This window comes from Amblyraja radiata, chromosome 1 (assembly GCF_010909765.2).
Source record: "Amblyraja radiata isolate CabotCenter1 chromosome 1, sAmbRad1.1.pri, whole genome shotgun sequence".
NCBI lineage: Eukaryota > Metazoa > Chordata > Chondrichthyes > Rajiformes > Rajidae > Amblyraja > Amblyraja radiata.
In genome coordinates, this window is record NC_045956.1 from 159,963,673 (window position 1) to 159,984,596 (window position 20,924).

At 45.2% G+C, this 20,924-nt stretch overlaps 1 protein-coding gene across 4 annotated transcripts in view; it reads left to right on the top strand.

Moving 5' to 3' along the window:
• The window catches only part of smad7 (SMAD family member 7), a 44,085-nt gene that overhangs the window by 10,651 nt on the left and 12,510 nt on the right, over positions 1-20,924 (top strand). The window lies entirely within an intron of this gene.

Below are 20,924 nucleotides of genomic sequence, written 5' to 3' on the forward strand. Positions count from 1 at the left end.
ATATATGTGTATGTGTATATATAATATGTGTATGTATATATAATGTGTGTGTGTATATATGTATATATAATGTGTGTGTATATATGTGTGTGTGTGTATATATGTGTATGTGTATATATAATATGTGTATGTATATATAATGTGTGTGTGTGTATATATGTATATATAATGTGTGTGTGTGTATATATGTGTGTGTGTGTATATATGTGTGTGTATATATGTGTGTGTGTATATATATGTGTGTGTATATATATATGTGTGTGTATATATATATGTATGTGTATATATATATATGTGTGTATGTATGTGTATATATATATATGTGTGTATGTATGTGTATATATATATATGTGTGTATGTATGTGTATATATATATATGTGTGTATGTATGTGTATATATATATATGTGTGTATGTATGTGTATATATATATATATGTGTGTGTGTATGTATGTGTATATATATATGTGTATATATATGTGTGTATATATGTGTATATATGTCTCTCTCTGTGTAGTCTCTGTGTCTCTCTCTGTGTCTCTCTCTCTGTGTGTCTCTCTACTGTGTGTCTATATCTGTGTGTCTCTCTCTCTGTGTCTCTCGCTCTGTGTGTCCTCTGCTCTCTGTGTGTCTCTCTCTCATGTCTATCTACTGTGTATATATATATATTGGGAATACTTTACATACTGGAGGTTTAAGTTCTGTTGATTTGTAATATTATTGAACCTGTTGTAACATTTTCAAGACCTAGTAACTAGGCATGGTGGTAGGATATGAAGGTTTGCAAGTTTCCGACATGAATGATCCATTTTAATCCACAGCTGAGGCAGATCTGATGCTGGATGGGATTTAATACAGGGTTGGCTTTAATGGGCAAGATAGACGACTCTGTAAACCAGCCTACATTACTGAAGTATGATAATTGTATCCCTTTCATTTTAGAACATGTTTTTTTTCCCTGTGAACTCTGTCAAAACAGTCTTGTCTTGAAGCAGCCAATTTTAAATTGGAAACCAACAAAGATTGCAGTCTTGTGGTGAAGTCTGTTCTCTACATAGAGGCTTCCTGCCCCCACCCAGGCGTAGTCTGCATTTGTGTGTGGGCTCACACAACTTGAAGTAGCGTCCGAGGATTCCCATTCTGTACGCTGACCGATTTCTCGAGGTGCATTCCTTGAACTTTGTTCGTGAAATCTGGGAATTGGCTTTGCTTCAGACGTGTGTAATAAAACCCACCATTTGGCACCAAATTGCTTGCAGTTTAAAGTGGCAGCGATACCCTTGGTAAAACGTCTAGCTTGCTTCCGTGTTCCAATTTTCTAAATCCATCATGCAGCAGAGAAGACACCCGGAGCAGACGAGGTGGCATCTTATTTCTATGCAACATGCATAAGCATCAACATACTTGACCAATTGCGTGTCCCTTATCCAATTGCTAAATGCGTCCACAAAGACCCAGCTTTATTGATTTGTAAACAGCCGGCCAGTGAGACCCATAATTATTGTGGCTTTGGACAATAGGAAACAAATAAAAAATAAAAGTAAAATCTCTTCCTGATGCCAGTGATATTGTTAGCTTTATAGCTTTCCCTCACAAATAAAATCTGTTTTAGTGACTCACACACTCTGGTCGGAATCCAACAGGTTAATTTTAGTCAGTGCCTAGGCTACTACTTTGTAGGAAGTTGTTGAAACCAAGAATAACTATCCGTCTTGTTTACTGCTGTTAACCTGCACAATACGTCCTATAACAAAGGGCGTTGCATCAATTCATTCACTTGGGGTTTACTTAACCTTATTGGTGGTGGTTGCATGTACTTTTTTTTTTAAACTGTTCATTTGAAGTGTGGGGAAGGTTTAGCAATATGAGCTGTGTATGGAGTGATTATTTGGTTCTGCCTTGCATTAGTGTGAACCACTGATAATTACAGACCTGCCCGTGCCAGTGGGAGCAACGTAAGCTGATCAATTAGCAAACTCATAGACAAAATGGCTGTTACTGCTGTCAGAAACCTTTATTCTGATCTTCATGGTTCATAAGTGGTAGGAGCACAATTTGGCCATTCAATCCTGGCTGATCTATCTTTCCCTCTCAACCCCAACCTTGTGCCTTCTCCCCATAACCCCTGACACCCGTATTAATCAAAAACCTATCTTTGCCTTAAATATATCCATTGCCTTTGCCTCCACAACCTTCTGTAGCAATGAATTCCACAAATTCACCACCCTCTGATGAAAGAAATTCCTCCATCTCCATCCTAAAGGAACATCCTTTAAATCTGAAGCCATGACCTCTGGTCTTTAAGTGGTCTTCCCTTCATGGTCTTTACCTGGCAATATGCCCCGTGGTTTCAACGGCAACAATTGACAGACCTGGATATTTCAATGAGTGGAATCACTCAAAACGCCCTCGAAGAGTTTGAAATAATGTTAGTCATGGCAATGGAATTCTGGATATGGATGGAGTTGGAATAAATATTAAGACTTGAAGGCCCGATCAGTTCCTCCATACCATATGATTTTATTCAGGAAAAAATTGGTCCTGTTTTGAAGAAAATACACGACCTCTCATTAATACAGTCGTAATTCCTATTATCTGTATATGTAAAACGTAGAGCCATATGCAGTAAAGGGCCCTGTTCTAATCTGACCTGTAATCTGTTGTGATCTACACCTCAACGCTGTGGACTGCGGCACTCTTACAGGCAGTGTTTCCCACATAGCACTGCCCACTCTAGGCTACACAATCACAGGCAGAGGACTCGCTCTAATACCAGATGGCTTAAAGATACAGCATGGAAACAAGTCCTTCGGCCCACTGAGTCTGCGACTACCAGTGATCCCCGCACACTGACACTATCCTACACACACGCTGGGGACAATGTACAATTATACCAAGCCAATTAGCCTACAAATCTGTACGTATTTGGAGTGTGGGAGGAAACCAGAGCTCCTGGAGTAAACCCACGCAGGTCACGGTGAGATCGTACCAACTCTGCACAGACAGCACCTGCAGTCAGGATGGAATCTGGGTCTCTGGCGCTATAAAGGCTCAAAGGTTCGTTTATTGTCACATGTGCCAATTAAGGTACATATGAATGAGGCCCTTGCAGAAACAAGGAACTGCAGACGCTGGTTTATAAAATAAGACACAAAGTGCTGGAGTAACTCAGCAGGTCAGGCAGCATCTCAGGAGAACATGGATAGGCGATGTTTCGGGTCAGGGCCCTTCTTCGAAACAACCGTTTGCAGGTCATGCACAGTTTATGAACGCCAGGCTTGTGCAGAATCGGAACATGTGAACAGGTGTTTGGGAGACCGGCGGGATGGATTTGCCGGCTGCCGCGAGGCTGCAGCAACTGTTCTTAACACTAGCTGGAATTTTGCCACTTCAGACCCAGGAAGAATACTGTCTAGTTAACATGTTGATGTCTCCATTTTGCCAATCCTATCTGGAGACATGCTGTCCGCCCGGGGCAAGCAACAGCAGTGTCCGTTTTCAGTCTACGGCATTTAAATATGCATCGGTTGTAAATCTTTTACAGAGTCGTAGAGTGAGACAGTGTGGAAACAGGCCATTTGGCCCAACTTGTCCACACCAGCCAACATGTCCCAGCTACACTAGTCCCACCTGCCTGCATTTGGTCCATAACCCTCCAAACCTGTCCTATCAATGCCTTTTAAAAGGCTATCGTTATTAGCCCGAGACAACTGTGGGCTAAAGTTGTAAAATCAGCTGTATTATCAAGTGACAGAACAAGATTTTAAAATGCTTCATGAGACTATTTATTTACTTGCAATGGGATAACCCACATCTGCAGCCACCTTCTGCAGTGTTAGAAGGCAGGTCGTGGTCACATTGCTGATTTGTGAACTGTTCGGGTTACAAACAGACATCTGGAAGGATGGAGAGGATGCAGAAGAGGTTGATCAGAATGCTGCATGGGTTAGAGGGTATTAGCTATGAGAGGTTGGACAAACATATATTGGTGTCTCTGGAGTGCCAGAGGTTGAGGGGAGACCTGATAGAAGTTTATAAAATTATGAGAGGCATAGATATTCAGAACCTTTTTTCCCCCAGGAGGGAAATGTCAAAACACTACAGGCACAGTTTTAAGGTGCAACAAGCAAAGTAATGGGGGGTGCCTGGAACATAGAAAATAGGTGCAGGAGTAGGCCTTCGAGCCAGCGCCACCATTCAATCTGATCATCTAAAATCAGTTCCTGCTTTTTCCCTATATCCCTTGCTTTCTTTGGCCCTGAGAGCTAAATCTCACTCTTGAAAACATCCAGTGCATTGGCCTCCACTGCCTTGTGTGGCAGAGATTTCCACAGATTCACAGCTTTCTGGGTGAAAATGTTTTTCCCCATTTCTGTCCTAAATGGCCACCCCCTTATTCTTAAACAGTGACACATGGTTCTGGACTCCCACCCCCAACATAGGGAACATTTTTCCTGAATCTAACCTGTCCGATCCTGTCAGAATTTTATATGCTGCCAGGAGTGGTGGTGAAGGCTCTAAAAGGCTTTTAGATAGGCACACAGATATGCAGGGAATGCATAGATCATGTACAAGCAGAAGACATAATTTTTAACTGGGCAGTATGTTCCTGTGCTGTACATCTATATATTCCTTCAGAGTTCCTCATGCCAGGTGCTGTTAAGGTGACTGGGCATCAACAGCTTCACCTTCCGCGGGTGTGTACATGCTCGCTACACATAGGCTGCAACTATAGAATGGCATTGTGGTGCAGCGACAGAGTTGCTGCCTTACAACGCCGCAGACTCGGGTTCCATCCTGTCTGTAAGGAGTTTGAAAGTTCTCCCTGTGACCTGCGTGGATTTTCTCCGGGATCTCCAGTTTCCTCCCACACTCCAAAGACGTACAGGTTTGCAGACTAATTGGTTTGGTGTAATTAGAAAACTGTCTCTAGTGTGTGCAGGATAGTGTTCATGTGCGGGAATCGCTGGTCGGTGTTGGCTGAAAAGCCTGTTTCCGCGCTGTATCTCTGAACTAATCTATAAACAAACATGCTTATGAATTCCCAAGACAGGGAAAAATAGGTCAGTGGATTCAGTCAAAGTATTGTCCACCCACAGTTCCTGACTCGCTTTGCTGCTACTGTCGGTTCCAATACACAGGATGAGTTAACATGACTGCCAGCTGAACCTGCTGATCCTGACAGGACCATGCACAAAGTTCAACAGATTCAAAGTTCAGTGGCACTGCATGGGGGAAGAAGATGCTCCATGCATCACGTGCCCCTAGTTTATTCCTCCTCACCCCCACCTCGCCTCTACTTTCAGTCTGAAGAAGTGTTCCAACCCAAAACGTCACCTATTCCTTTTTCTCCAGAGATGCTGCCTGACCTGCTGAGTTAGTCCATAGCATTCTTTGCACATCAACCATTCAGGCACCTGAAATTAAATAGATTGCTTTCTCCTGGACTCCACTTACAGCACTTGCTTTTCGATGGCGGGACAACATAAATCTCAAGTACATGGGTCTTGTGTCTTTTTATGGTGTGGCCCAGGCGGTTAGTATTGGCAGCGTGTATGCGTGCGTGTATATGTCCTGGGGATGTCCCAGTTCATTTCGCAGCCAGTGAGGTGCTTTTAAACAGGAGGCATGAATGTAATTTAGGAAATGTGTGCACAGCGTACTTCATAAACTTCATTGAGGCTGGTTGATCCAGGCCGCCACTATGTCCCTCTCTTTGTCTGTCTCTGCCCATCTGCCCTGGCTCCCCTCCCGCCTCTTTCCCTCTCTATCTCAGTCTCCTCTGTGCCTTTAATGGAACGCAGCTGCACCTGAAAATCAATTGCATTTCCTGAAACCCATTCAGATTTCTGGAAAGGCTGAATCTATTCTCCTGGGTCCGAGGCTTGTGCGGGGGGAGAGAGAGAGACGGGGAGAGAGAGAGAGAGAATAAGAATTCCCAGGATCTTGCTATTAAAACGTGATGCTTCACGAAAGGCATTGCCCACGTGGTCTTGCCATTGGTGGGGAAGAAGAGGAGCGGAAGGGATGTGGGGTGGAGAAGATGGCACTTGAGGGTAAAATGCTTGGGGGTGGGAGGAAGCTAATGTTGCCCTGAATCTTGCAAGAGAAAGGAACGAAGAACTGGGAACATAGGATGCCTGTCCACGGGGACCTGCAAACCATTGAACTGGGTTGAGAGTCGACAGGAATTGATCTGTTTTTTTTAAAGAATGGTATAAAAGCTTTGTAATCCTTTTATTTCCCTCCCCAGTCATTTCTCAGGACCTGCAATAAGTTTGCCTGAATACACCCAGACTTGATTTTCTTTAAATCAATGTCTTGTCTGTAAATATTTGAGGCAGTTCAGTTTTCCAGGCTCCCTTCTGGCATTCTCTCCCCTGCATTTCTGAATGTCGGCCTTGCTGGTCGTGGAGCTCAGGCACTGCTGGATCCGCTTCTCTGTTCAAAAAGCAGCAGAGACCGCAGGGTGGTGGGGATGGTGCTTAGCTTTCTTGCTTCTCAAAGCTACATTTGTTTTGATCGGTGGAAACCACATAGGAAGACTTTGCTGCCTTTTATTTTTTTTTAAAAAAAGGTTTTAATTGACTTTATAGTTTTGGTACAGGAGTGAATGTTGCAAAGCATTTTTGGTTTGTTTTGCTCAGAGAGAATGTGATGTTTTAGAAACATAGAAACAGAAAATAGGTGCAGGAGGAGGCCATTCGGCCCTTCGAGCCAGCACCACCATTCATTGTGATCATGGCTGATCGTCCCCAATCAATAACCCGTACCTGTTCTCCCCGTATCCCTTGACTCCACTAGCCCCTAGAGCTTGGATCGACTGGTTGCACTTCTCTCCCCTCCACCCAGCTCCCCACCACACCTTGGTTTTTTTCCCCCATGGACCAGTTTAGATGGAGAGGTCACATTGGTGCAGCTGCTACTCTGTGCCACAGACCCGGGTTCGATCCTGACCTCGGAAGCTGTCTGTGGGCAGTTTGCACGTTCTCCCTGTTGGCTTTCCTCCATGATCATATTGAATGGCGGTGCAGGCTCGAATGGCCTACTCCTGCACCTAATTTCTATGTTTCTATGTTCTCTGGTTTCCTCCCACGTCACGAAGACGTGCGGGTTTGTAGATAAGTCAATTTGCCTCTGTAAATTGCCCCTAGTGTGTGGGGAGTGGATGCAACGGTGGGATAACATTGAATGATGGGTGGTCAGTGTGGACTCTGGGCCCAACGGCCTGTTTTCATGCTGTGTCTCTAGCTAAAGGTCTGTGGCAAACACCTTATTCGAGAGTTTTCTCTTGCCCTGTGGTTTTTCAGTGGTGCGTCTTGGCAGGAGACTGTCCCCGGGGAAGTGCTTGCAACTGGTCTCACTGGGTCACACCACGCATGTACCTCTTCCAGCCAGGATCATTGGAGGAGCATAGATAGAGTGGATGTGGAAAGGATGTTTCCACTGGTGGGAGAGTCTAGGACCAGGGGTCATAGCCTGAGAATTAAAGGGTGCTCTTTTAGAAAGGAGGTGTGGAGGAACTTCTTTGGTCAGAGGGTAGTTAAATCTGTGGAACACATTGTCATAGAGGGCTGTGGAGGCCCAAGCAGTGGATATTTTTAAGACAGATTTTTGATTAGAATGGGTGTCAAGGGTTATGGGGAGACGGCAGGAAAATGAGAGGAGGCAGAGATCAGCCATGATTGAATGGCGGAGTGGACTCGATGGGCCGAATGGTCTAATTCAGCTCCTATAACTTGTGAACATCTGCTCAGCTTCCCACCCCAATCCTCCTCCTCGATCCACAGCTTCATACCTGGGTCAAGAATAGCATGTTGTAGATTAATTGGGACAAGCCTGGATTTAAACATCTGGACCTTATCTGCGTTGCTTTTCTCTGCTGTGTTGTTTAGATTTATTTGCTCCCTCTTCCTGTATCTGCCACTCTTTGTCCCTCAGCATCTTGTCTCCTTACCCTCCGAACACCCCCATCTGCTTCAGTTTCCCTTCTGACCTCCTTCCCTTGTCCTCTATCAGCCTTTGCAACCTATTTATGTCTGTGCGATTGTGTGAAGCTGCAGTTCAAGGGATCAAGGTTGAATTCAATAGAACATGGAACACTACAACAAAGGAACAAGGCCCTTTGGCCCACCATGTCTGTGCCGAACATGATGTCAATTGTAATCTCATCTGCCCGCATGTGCTCCATAGCTCATCATTGCTTGCACATCTACCTAAATATCAAAGCCTCTTAGCCACCGCTGTCGTATCTGCCTCCTCCAGCACCCATGCCCCGCATATCTCCTTTAAACATCTCCCTTAAAGCTTTTAAAGTCTACACCAGAGGACATTTTTTTTCGGATTGTCTACCCTATCTATGCCTTTCACCCTTGGACCTGTTTTATGTTCACCTTATCCTCTCCCAGCTGAGCTTGCAGGAGGATGGGGGGAAGTGTGAACTGAGGAGAGGAACTGGGAGACAATTGTACTCTTCCCTTAGCCTGAGACTCTGTCCTTGGAAGCTCATCTCTGTGTTGTGTGTGTGTGTGTTCACTGAATCCTTGACCTCCCGACAATGTCCATTGTAGAATGTGCAGATGCATACGCATGAGGCAGTGGGAACTGACAGAGACAAGGAACAACAGCTCATTGAAGAGTTCTTCATCGACTGTTTCAGACCTATTATCCTCAAGGCTGCAGCCCAGAGAGTAGTCAGTCACGTGACACAGTCTTTAAAGCACCAACTATTGTAATATTACATACAATGAAGCAAGAACGCTTCAAGCATTTACTTATATAATTTAAAAATCTGTACTTTGTACCCAGTTGATATTGTGCAGGAGTGTTGTATGAGTTGTATTGTTACAGATTTAATTGTTGGACCGTAGATTGTTTTCCTTTTTCGGCCACCAACTCATTTCCCTTCACCTTCCATCCCTGTTCCGGTCTCTCTAGCACTTGCTGACCTTCTTTCTCCACCTTCCTCTGTGGCTCCAACACCACCCCTCCTGCCAATTTGCATCCCCCCCCCCCCCCCCCCCCCCCCACCCCCCATGAAACTGAGGTAAGATGGGCTCCTGTGGATCGGTTCTCACAGACTAAAGGTGGAGCTCTGGGTTTGTGCTGTTCCATGTTTTCAGGTAGTTAAAGCCAATGATCCTGTGCATGGAGCTCTGCTGCAATCTGAGAGGCCGTTGCTCCACTCGGCACACTCTATCCAAGCTTCCGGTCTCCTCTTCTTCCTTCGTCAGTTCTGCCTTCAGTTCTTTTCTACTTCTTCCCTCTTTCTCTCTGTTGTACGTGTATCCTGCCGTTTCCTCTCCGCTTCCCTGTCACAATTTCTGTGACTACAAAGCCTGGCTCACTCTGCACCCTCTGTGGTCTAAGATGGACCGCACATTTTACCTCTGATCATTGAGAGTCACTGAGAGAGACGGGTCGGGTCCTATGGCCCATCAAGTTGGTGCCAACCAGCAACTACACATTGTCACTAACCCTGCATCCCTGGAGGCTGCTGATGCCCGATAGAAGTATATAAAATTATGAGAGGCGTAGATAAGGTAGACAGTCAGAACCTTTTTCCCCCAGTATGAAAACATCAAATACTGGGGGGGGGGGGGGGGGGGACAGCTTTAAGCTGAGAAGAGCAAAGCTTAAAGGAGATGACAATCCCATTTGACTGTCCCAATGTTTAAGAGTAAGACATGGATAGAACAAGTTTGGCGGGATATGGACCACATGCAGGCAGCTGGGTCTAGTGTAGCTGGGACATGTTGGCCGGTGTGAGCAACAAGGTGGGCCGAAGGGACTGTTTTCACACTGTATCACTCTATGACTCTTATGAGATGTGCGGGAGCAGGTTTTTTACACATGGGGTGGTGAGTGCCTGCAATGTACTGTCAGGGCCTGTGGTTGAGGCAGATTTGTTAAGGGCACTAAAAAGAGACTTTTGGATTGACATGGATTATGCGCAGACAAATAAGAATTGGTCCTGGTCTCATGTTCTGCTCGGACATTGTGGGCCGAATGGCCTGTTCCTGTGCTGTACTGTTCTATTTTTATCCTCTTCAATTTCCTCCATGTTTTACTGCTCTGCTAAGATCTTTGTGCCGTACACCATATACTTGTATTATCTGTGCTCTCCCTTTTAATTCCTCTTAGCTCGGTATTTTCAACTCTGGCCCGCTTCTTTCATCACTGCCCTGTCCCTCGCTTCCCTCTGTTTACCCCGTGTCTCCAGCGTATGTGGAGCTGGTCAGCTCGAGGAATGAATGGGGCTCAGTTCTCAGGGCTGGAGGAAGCTCTAGAGGCTGGAACCAGAGACTGGCCAAGTTCCTCCGGCAACTGCAGGAAGAAAGTTAATCCCTGGGGCAACGACAAAGTAGTTTCTCCTTGTGAAAGCACAGAGATGACCGTCACTTCACTGGCCGTGCTCTTTCATGGTGTGAATGAGGATTTTGGGAGTGGTGAGTGAGTATTGGCTCGGCGGTGAAGGCATGCAGGGAACCTTTTCAGACCTCATTAACCCTCAATACTCCAAAATCACCCATCGGGAACTTTACCGCACCACCTTATTTTCACAAATCCCAAAGCAAATTCTGTGGGTTCCAGAAATTCCAATCCATTTCTGGGATGCTTATCGCTGGGTTTAACTAACCAAAGTGCTCGGTAGTATGCCTCAGATTTCATTTAGCGTGTACAAATTGAAAGGGGTAGGAGTACTGATTATGGATGATCTGCCATGATCACAGTGAATGGTGGTGCTGGCTCGAAGGGCCGAATGGCCTACTCGTGCTCCTATTGTCTATTGAGTGGTGAATTGAAGGTTAATTTTGCCAGAGCTGGTAATTGGAAAGTGCCCACAAAATCCTGAATGTACTTGGTTCTGTGGAAGGGGTGGGGTAGAGGAGGACAGTGAATCAAAATATTCAGTCCTCACAATAATTAGAAACGGTGGCAGCAGTTAAATCGTATTGTTCTTGTTGGGGCAGGGAGAATAGTTCGTCAAATGTCTTTGCTCATGCAGTATGCTGAGTTAGGACATTCTCATTTAGCTCTTGTCGAAATCTTCCCTTTTTGTCGACTAACATAGGGGCACTGAAGGGTACAAATGCAGCAGAATGCTAAAAGGAGATAATTTGAAGCGTCGTCTCTGCAAATTGTGCGCATCCTGAGTACGGGAGGTGATTGTACGGAGTGCGTACGTTCTCCCCGTGAGGTTTTCCCCCCCGGGTGCTCCGGTTCCCTCACACACTCCAAAGCCGTACAGATTTGTAGGCTAATTGGCTTGGTAAACTTGTAAACTGTCCATGGTGTGTGTGTGTAGGATAGCGTGTGGGGATCGCTGGTCGGCATGGACTCGGTGGGCTGTTTCCGCGCTGTATCTCTAAACTAAACCAAAACTCGACCACTCAAGAATCCGCCACTCTGCTTGCAGTGCGGGCTGGCTATGTTTCACTTGGGCTTAGTGAATGTAAAACAAATGGCAGACTGCAGGAAATTACCGAAGGGTTAACTTGGCCATGAAAAGCCTTTATTGCTCTCTAGGCCGTCTGCCAGACTGGGAGCCTTGCAGTTAGCCTCTCGCACGTCACATGACCAGAACAAAATGCAGCAGCCAGTGAAGTGTGGAGCCTGGGACTTGGCAGGGTCTGTGTGTAGCTGTTGGTCTTCCACACCCACCCCACCCCCATCTCTCCTCTTGCTCACTGCTGCTCTGCCTTTAGGTCCCTTTTCGCCAGCAGGGTGGGCTTTTACTTTGGTGGGTGGGGCAGGGGGCTTGATATTTGAAGAGGCCCAACAAAGGCTGATGTTTGACTTTTTTTTTAACAAAATCTTAAAAACTCTTCAGTTTGTTTTTTTACTGCAAACTGTCCCCTAGCAATTTTCTTCTCCTCCCTATCTTGGAGATGGCGGGTGTAATTGCTGGCTAGATGTTGGAACTTGCCCCAGGGCAATATTGAACATGAGCAGCTTCCAAGGTGGGAGGAAACTTGATTCACATTCCGCCGCACCAAAAGATTCCTGAAAATCAGAAGATTAAATTCTGGAATAACATAGATTTTATTGAAGCTAAAGGAAATGCACATTTTTACACAACTACCACCACTTTGTAAACGGCATTATATTTGAGGGTGCCATTCAATTTTGAGTGGTTGGGACTTGCAGATTGGAAGCAGGCCCTTCGGCCCGACTTGCCTGTGCTGACCAGGATGCCATATCTACACTAGTCCCACATGTCCATGTTTGTCCCATATCCCTCTGAACCTTTCCTATCCAAATGTTTTTTAATGTTATATATAGTACCTGCGTGAGGCTAAACGATAAGGGGAGAGAGTTTCGCTACAGGGGGATATCATAACCCTTCGCACATGGTTTAAATCACACAGTCACCAAGCAGAATTCACCAATTGAAGTGGTCTCTGCTACACCATTAAGGGACAGGCATCTGACAAAATTGAACATCACCTGAGCAGAAGACTATTAAAGCCAAGCTGTTGCCCCAGCCAAGGTGGGGTTCTCAACATAAATGTAAATATAACAATACCCACATGCAATATGGCCTTCTAGTTACTATGCCCCTACATTTTCGTAGCTCCACGTATTTTAGTAACTTCAGCATATTGAATCCATGATTTCTAGGGAAGAATTAGTCATGGATTCATACAGCACAGAAACAGGCCCTTCGGCCCAACCCGTTCATGCCGACCAAGATGCCCCATCTAAGATGGTTCCATTTACCCACGTTTGGCCCGCATCCTTCTCAACCGTTCCTATCTATGTACCTGACCAAGTGTCTTTTAAATGTTGTTATAGTTCCAGCCTCAGCTACACCCTGTGGCAGCTGGTTAAAAATACTCACCAACCTTTGAGTAAATTCATGAAAGCATTTTGTTGGAGATTACAAGTTATGAGAGTAGAATTGGGTCATTCGGCCCATCAAGTCTATTCCACCATTCAATCATGGCTGATCTCTGCCTCCTAATCCCATTTTCCTGCCTTCTCCCCATAACCCTTGACACCTGTTCTGCAACTGATTACGGAGGATCTTTACCTAGAATGGGGCAATTTTCCTTGGACATTTTACCCTCCCCCGAGCCTGCCTGCACAGCTACCTATCTCACTGCTTGTTCTGGTCATTGCTGCCAACTTATCTGGGACTTGCTAAAGAAATGTCTAAACCTCACAGAACCATTTCCTCTTTGACTTGTGTCTTAAGAGGGCATATATGTCTTTCTGCATTTCTTGCCCCTTGGTGTTCTGCCAAGTGGCAGAGAGGTCAAGAGAAGCATTAGACAGACATTGTGTTGAGCCAAGAGTCAGCTAAAACCCAGCCTCCATAAACTGATAGGGGATGAGCCCCATAGCATTTTAGCAAAGGTTGGTTGAGGCCATGGCCATAATAGGCATTGGCTGACCTCTTGATTGAGGACTATTTGAGGTGGGGGAAGGAGGTGTAGTGTGAGGGGGGGGGGGGGGGGAGAGGCTTCAGAGAAACCTTATCAGCTGCACATCACATTTGCCTTCACCGAGCGGACATGCTGGTGCCGTCTCGTACTGACCTTTGCGCTCCACTGTGTAAAAGATAACTAACACTGCCTTGTCTCTGGCACCGAGCAGGACTCGGGATTAAATGACCCACAGGCGCTAGCTTGGCTCGCTGCCTGCTGTCATGGAGATGTTTCCTCATGTGTTTGTGTGTGTGTTTTTTTTTTTTTTACTTCAGCAAGTCTCAGTCTCGGGTTATCCCCACTTGATGCTGTTTCATGACAGATGATTAAACCAGAGCAACGGCTCGCACATCTGCCGGTCACACTCATAGAGAAAAGAAATGCATGTCAACCATTACTGTGACCAAATCTCCTCCCCCTCCCCAACCACCGCCCCCAGTATTGATCATTTATCTTCCATCTGTGCTCTTTGAGGACCTGGAACCCCCCCCCCCCCCCCCCCCCATCCATGCAGACTTTATTGGACTTTAGCACTGATGGATGAGGTTTGATCTTATAGAGTGTATAAAATTATGAAGGTAACAAATAGGGAAAATGCACAGATTATTTTTCTCAGAGTAGGGGAAGCAAAATCCAGAGGCCATAGGTTTAAGGGGAGGGGGGGGGAAAGGAGATTGAATAGGTACATGAGTGGCAACTTCGTTAAACAAAGTGTGGCTGGTGTATGGACCGTGTTGCCAGAGTAGGTAGTTGAGGTAGGTACTATTACAGGGTTTAAAAAACATTTGGACGGGTACGTGGATAGGTTAGGTTTAGAAAGATAGGGGCCAGACAGTCAAGTGGGGTTAGTGTTGATGGGACATGTTGGTTGGCACGGGTAGAAGGGCCTGTTTCCGCACTGTATGACTGAAATAGGTTTAGGATGGGGGAGGAAGCAGTTTGGAGGGGATAAAATGACTTTATTTTTCTGTTCTCATTTCCATTGGTTGTAGGGTGATATAACTGACCTCGGTTAACTTTAGACCAAGGGAATGGAGTAACTTGTTGAATTGAGACAAGGATATAAAGCCATGTTCAAGTAAAACATTCTGCCAGGAATGACTGTTGTTATGGACTCGTATACTTGAATAAGCTTGAATAAGCATTGGTTGCCCATAGGAGAAGGGCAATAGGGAAATGGAAGGGGGAAACTCCACTTCCTCTTGTATCAGTTGTTCTCCCCAAGTTTAGTAGAAGATGTCTGCATGTCGCATTCGCTTTAATAAAATAAGGCACAGGCAGATTTTAAATGTGGTTGCTTCTGAATGATGAATCTTGAAATGCTGCAGCTAATGTTGAATGAAGACTTCAGCTGCTCCCAATGGCAGCGGGCAAGTCATGAATGTGGAGTATCACAAGTGTGTTTGTGGCACAACATTGGAACGTGATGTGTGAATGTTCTATGGGTGTAACGCCGTCAGTACATGCAGCAAGCTAGTTTCAGTTACCATCTTGGAGCTTATCTGCAACTTTCTGTTCGAGGAAGAGCTGCCACACATTTTGGGTGTTGACCTGACAATCTTCTTGATCTGCAATGTGCAATTACTTTACCATAAGTCTTACTGACAGCGCAATAAAAATATCAGTGTAGTTGAAAGTGGACTGTCCTAGCATGATGGATCATGTGCCCACCTGTCGAACCAGTGGCTTCAAAGTGATTTGTGACTCATCTTCCTGTCCTTATTTGTTAATATGCAGTTCCTCAGCTACTTAGTTCGGTTTAGAAATCAGCGCGGAAACGGGCCCTTCGGCCCACCGAGTCTGCGCCAACCAGCAATCCCCGCACGCTAACATCGTCCTGCACGCACTAGGGACAATTTGCGATTATACCATGCCAATTAACCTACCTTTTTGGGGTGTGGCCGGAAACTAAAGATCTCAAAGAAAACCCACTCAGGTCACGGGGAGAAGGTACAAACTCCGTATAGACAGCACCCACAGTCAGGATCGAACCTGGGTCTCTGGCGCTGTAAGGTAGCAACTCAACCGTTGCACCATTGTACCTCCCCTCTTCTATAGTACTAACATAGAAAATAGGTGCAGGAGTAGGCCATTCGGCCCATTCAATATGATCATGGCTGATCATCCAACTCAGTATCCTAAGTATACACTTTGTACATTTTGGCACGGTCGGATGTCATATGCAAACGTTTCCCCCAGGAGTATCTTGATTTAAGTGGCACATACATAGTTTCATGTCCTTGAGCACTTTTATAGTCACAAAGTCGTGCAGCAACACACTAAGCCTTCGCCAACTAACAAGTATCTATCCATACTCTTCCCATTTCCCAGCACTTGGCCCATGTAAGCATCCAATGCCTTGGACTTCCTTAAAAAATTTAAAATCAAACTGAGCAGAATTTCTCCAGTTGCTGTGTTAAACATCAGTTCGCCTCGTGCAAAAACAAAATGTGCCGTTTTTAATATTTCTGCCGGGTAGGCCCAGAGGAATGACTGATTTGGTGGCCCCATTGCTGCATTCAACTGCAGCAACCATTTTCTGCACAGCAAAGTCCTGCCACTGACAGCAAAGCAAATCAATGAATGTGTTTTTATGGTATTGGCTGAGCGAGGGATGTTGGTCAGGGCACTGGGACTACTGCCCATGCTTCCTCAAAGCACGCAAGACTGAGGGGAAGAAATATGAACCACCAGAAGAAGAAAAATACAACCTTTCTAAGACAGCGTAGAGAAAGTGAAGAAAACAGGCAGTACTAGCACTGACGAGTGAATTTTTCAGGGCAGAACGAGGGAGAAAAACAAACAATGGATGTACTGTGTTGTGTTTATTTAATATTTTTTTTTTCACCTCCTGATGGTAGGATGGTAACGTTTCTCTTTAATTTGACTACGGCCTTGAGCATTACCCAGAGGGATGTGGTCGTCTGCTTCTTGTTTATGGATATTTCATTCCTTTCCTAGTTTCCTTCCCTGCTATGAAGCCAAGGAAGCTTTTGGCTGAGGACTGGTTTTGATTTGCACTTGGGTTTGGTCCCAGTCCTCTGGGTCCTGCAGACTGGGCTCCACCCAGTCTCATCAGCACGAACTCGGAAAAGAATTACACCTTCGTCTGGATCCCTTCCCTCCCCTCTGCTCCCTGAAATTAATTAATATCTGGCTTAAAATGCAAAAATACATTTTGCCTAATTGAACCCGGTTCTCACATCTCGCTGCTGATCAGCTTCAGAGTAAGGTGAAGAACAAAGTACAGTGCTGTTGTGAAGAACGGGCAAATTAAGTCAGTAATATGAGGCTTTCTGAAACCCACAGTGGGTTTTTATAAAGGCTGTAGCTAACAGGGGGGTGGAAATATGAGGGAGTTGTTTGGTTGTGAAAATCCAGCGAATATGATAAGGGGCGCTGTTCAACATCATGGTCACCTCTTCCGTGGACTGGAATGCAAAGCCTTTTAAAGGCCCATTAGCTCCTTCCATGAAAGGGAGCAGGATTTGTGAAGCGAACTTGTATAAGGCACAGCCCACCACAACTTGGAGACAGACTCAGGGTTACACTCAAGACACCTGCTTTTCTCTGTAATAAAAATTATGCTTTTGGGTTATATCTTTATGTGATTCATTTCAGGCTTATCAATGATAGAGAAAGAAAACAAGCTTTGATTCTCCTGCTTTTTTTTCCCATCAAAAGAGGAATTTCTCGCCCATATAAATCACAATAAAACTGCTTGTTGGAGTGCACTCTCCGAAGCAGTATCTCCAGTTAATACTGAAACTATAAAACACTCATCTCTCAGTTCTTCTGCAAGATCCTGCCTCTCTTTATCTCTTGCTCCCGTGCTGCTGTGAAAATAATTTTAAAAAGGGGGTGAGAAATGCAGTCACCTCAAGTGGTTTACTGATCTGGAGCTAGGAATGTGCAGGCATCTGCCAAAACGTAGACTAGCGTCATCTACAGTAAACCTCCAACTGACCTCAACATTTACAGCAGTCAGCCTTTCTGGCATGAAGAGATAGCACATCTTAAAAACAGCCCCTCCTTAGCAATAACATTGCATTAGACATTGTATTTTGTGGCTCCATTCCTTATAAAGCAGGGTGTCTTCCCACTTGTCATGAGCAACAGAGAAGGAATGTCTTGTCGGTCGGTGTGTGTGTCTTAAGGATGTACAGCATTGTGTATCTGCATCCAGGGCTTACAACCTCTCGTGGGTAGGATTAAATGATTCTACATATTTGACACACGCTTCCATTGTCCAATGACATTGTTACAACACTTGTTTCTGTGTGCAAATCTGAGGGGAAATTTCCCAAATAAAGTAAGGATGTGGAGGTATTGGAGAGGGTGCAGAGGAGGTTTACTAGAATGATGTGTGCAGGAATAGGAAGGAACTGCAGATGCTGGTTTACATTGAAGGAACTGCAGATAACCATATAACAATTACAGCACGGAAACAGGCCATCTCGGCCCTACAAGTCCGTGCCGAACAACTTTTTTCCCTTAGTCCCACCTGCCTGCACTCATACCATAACCCTCAATTCCCTTCTCATCCATATGCCTATCCAATTTATTTTTAAATGATACCAACGAACCTGCCGCCACCACTTCCACTGGAAGCTCATTCCACACCGCTACCACTCTCTGAGTAAAGAAGCTCCCCCTCATGTTACCCCTAAACTTCTGTCCCTTAATTCTGAAGTCATGTCCTCTTGTTTGAATCTTCCCTATTCTCAAAGGGAAAAGCTTGATCACGTCAACTCTGTCTATCCCTCTCATCATTTTAAAGACCTCTATCAAGTCCCCCCTTAACCTTCTGCGCTCCAGAGAATAAAGACCTAACTTATTCAACCTATCTCTGTAACTTAGTTGTTGAAACCCAGGCAACATTCTAGTAAATCTCCTCTGTACTCTCTCTATTTTGTTGACTATATAAACCAGCAGATGCTGGTTTACATTTAGACACAAAATGCTGGAGTAACTCCTCTGGAGAGAAGGAATGGGTGACAATTCGGGTCGAGGTCTTTCGTCGGAATCTGGAGAGAAGAAATGGGTGATGTTTTGGGTCTAGACCCTTCTATCTTTTACTAGAATGATGCTTGGATTCGAGGGCATTGGTTACAGGGAGAGATTGGACAGACTTGAATTGGGTTTTTTTGTGGAACCACAGAGGTTGAGGGCAGACCTGATAGAAGTCTATAAAATCATGAGAGGCATAATCAGAATCTTTTTTTCCTGGATGTAAATATCAGATGCTAGAGGGTATAGCTTTAAGGTGAAAGGAACTAAGTTTAAAGGAGATGTGCGGGGGGCAAATTTGTGCCAGCGGATACAGTAGTGACATTCAAGAGGCTCACAGATTGGGGCATGGACATGCAGGGAATAGAAGGATATGGATTACATGCAGTCGGTCTTGGCATCAGACATTGTGGGCAGAAGGGCCTGTTTCCGTGCCGTACCAGTCAATGTTAACACCTCCCGCAGCAGATTGTCGTGGAGCTGTAATAAGAGGTAATGTGTTCCTGCCTGAAGTGCTTCACTTTGGGTTTGGGCTTGCTGGTTATCAATAATTTATTAAACCCAGACATTGCAGCCAGAAAGCTGCCTTTAATCATAGTCTTCATTGTCACCATGAAGCTCGGTTTCGACTGGCAGCTTGCACAGGAGCACTGAAGGGTGAGGGAGGATTGTTGAAGCCGGCAAGCTGCAACTTGTTGGACAAAGACGATTAGTTTAAATAAGAAAATATGGATTCTCCCAGGAAAGCCAAAGGAAAACTGATGTCAGTTGATGGTAGTTTATGAGGGTCATGTGCTGGGCCAGAGATGGTGGCATGCAGCAAAGTGAATAAAATTTCCACATCCCTTTAGTTTGAGTTTATTTTAGAGAAACAGCGCGGAAATAGGCCCTTCGGCCCCACCGGGTCCGCGCCGACCAGCGATCCCCGCATATTGACACTATCCTACATGCACTAGGGATAAATTACACTTATACCAAGGCAATTAACCTACAAACCTGTACGTCTTTGGAGTGTGGGAGGAAACCAAAGATCTTGGAGGAACGTACAAACTCCGTACAGGCAGCACCCGTAGTCAGGATCGAACCCGGTTCTCCGGCGCTACATACCACTGCGCCACCGTGCCTCTGGCACTTCTTTGAATTGCTATCAAATAATTTTCAATGCTTTGACCAAATATCCTTTGCATTGCTAAGCACAGCAGTCAGCTAGTGAGGTGCAATTTGTGGCAAGCCCATCGGATGTGATGCATCTGCAGAAATTAGTAAGCGACATTGCAGCCACGTGGAATGTCCTGAGTTTGCAGAATTGGGGGGCAATTGAAGAGACGAGTGGTAATTTTAAGCCACCCCCATCCCATGAGCTTCTTGCATAACTATGGTGATTTCTTCAAAGGCATGGTGGCGCAGTAGTAGAGCTGCTGCCTTACAGCGCCAGAGACCCGGGTTCAACCCTGACTACAGGTGCTGTCTGTACGGAGTTTGTACGTTCTCCCTGTGACTGCGTGGGTTTTCAAAGATGTACAGATTTGTAGGTTAATTGGCTTCGGTAAGAATTGCAAATTGTCCCTAGTGTATAGGATAGTGCCAGTGTGTGGGGATCGCTGGTCGACGTGGGATAAGCGTGAGCTTGTAATAGTTTTCCTTATTATATAGTGAAGATAGACACAAAATGCTGGAGTAACTCAGTGGGACAGGCAGCAGGTCTGAAGAAGGGTCTCGAGCCCAAACGTCACCCATTCCTTCTCTCCAGAGACGCTCCCCGTCCCACGAGTTACTCCAGCTTTTTGTGTCTATCTTTGGTTTAAACCAGCATCTGCAGTTCCTTCTTACACACACTGTATAGCCTTTGGCACCAGTAGGTTGAAATGCTGGAGTGAGCATCTACCCTCCACCCTCTCCCACGGACCATATCTTACAATTAGCAAGAGAGAGGAACAATTCAAATGTACCCATCTGAAGATAGCAGCAACAAGGTGCCTGTGCACGGCTGGGCTGGAGGTTCTGCTTGGCTTTGTCAAGTTACTGCACTCTTTGCAAGCTCCCTCAGCTTCATGTATTTTCTCATTACAAGTCCTTCTGATCCAAGGCTGCTGCCCTTCCCTTTTCTGAATTATTTTACCAGATGCTATAATCAAAACACATATGTGGCTTTTCCTGACAATATTTGACATGCTTTAGTCCTTATAATTTAGTCCCTATAACAGCCAATTTAAGCAGGCTCATTTGACACCATTCCAATTTTCTACCTGCAAAAACTCCTTTAGTATGTACAAGCTCTACCACGTTACATAATCGCATCTCTATTCTTCATCTGCTCTCCCTTTTTTTCTCTCTCTCTGTTTCACACACGCATACTTTTCAGGTTTCTTTGTCATTTCCTCAATTAGATTACATTGACATACTAACATCCTACTAGGCTGATGCTGTTCCGGTTTCAGAGGAGCCAAGACACTCAGCCTGAGTCACGCATTGTGTTCCTCCA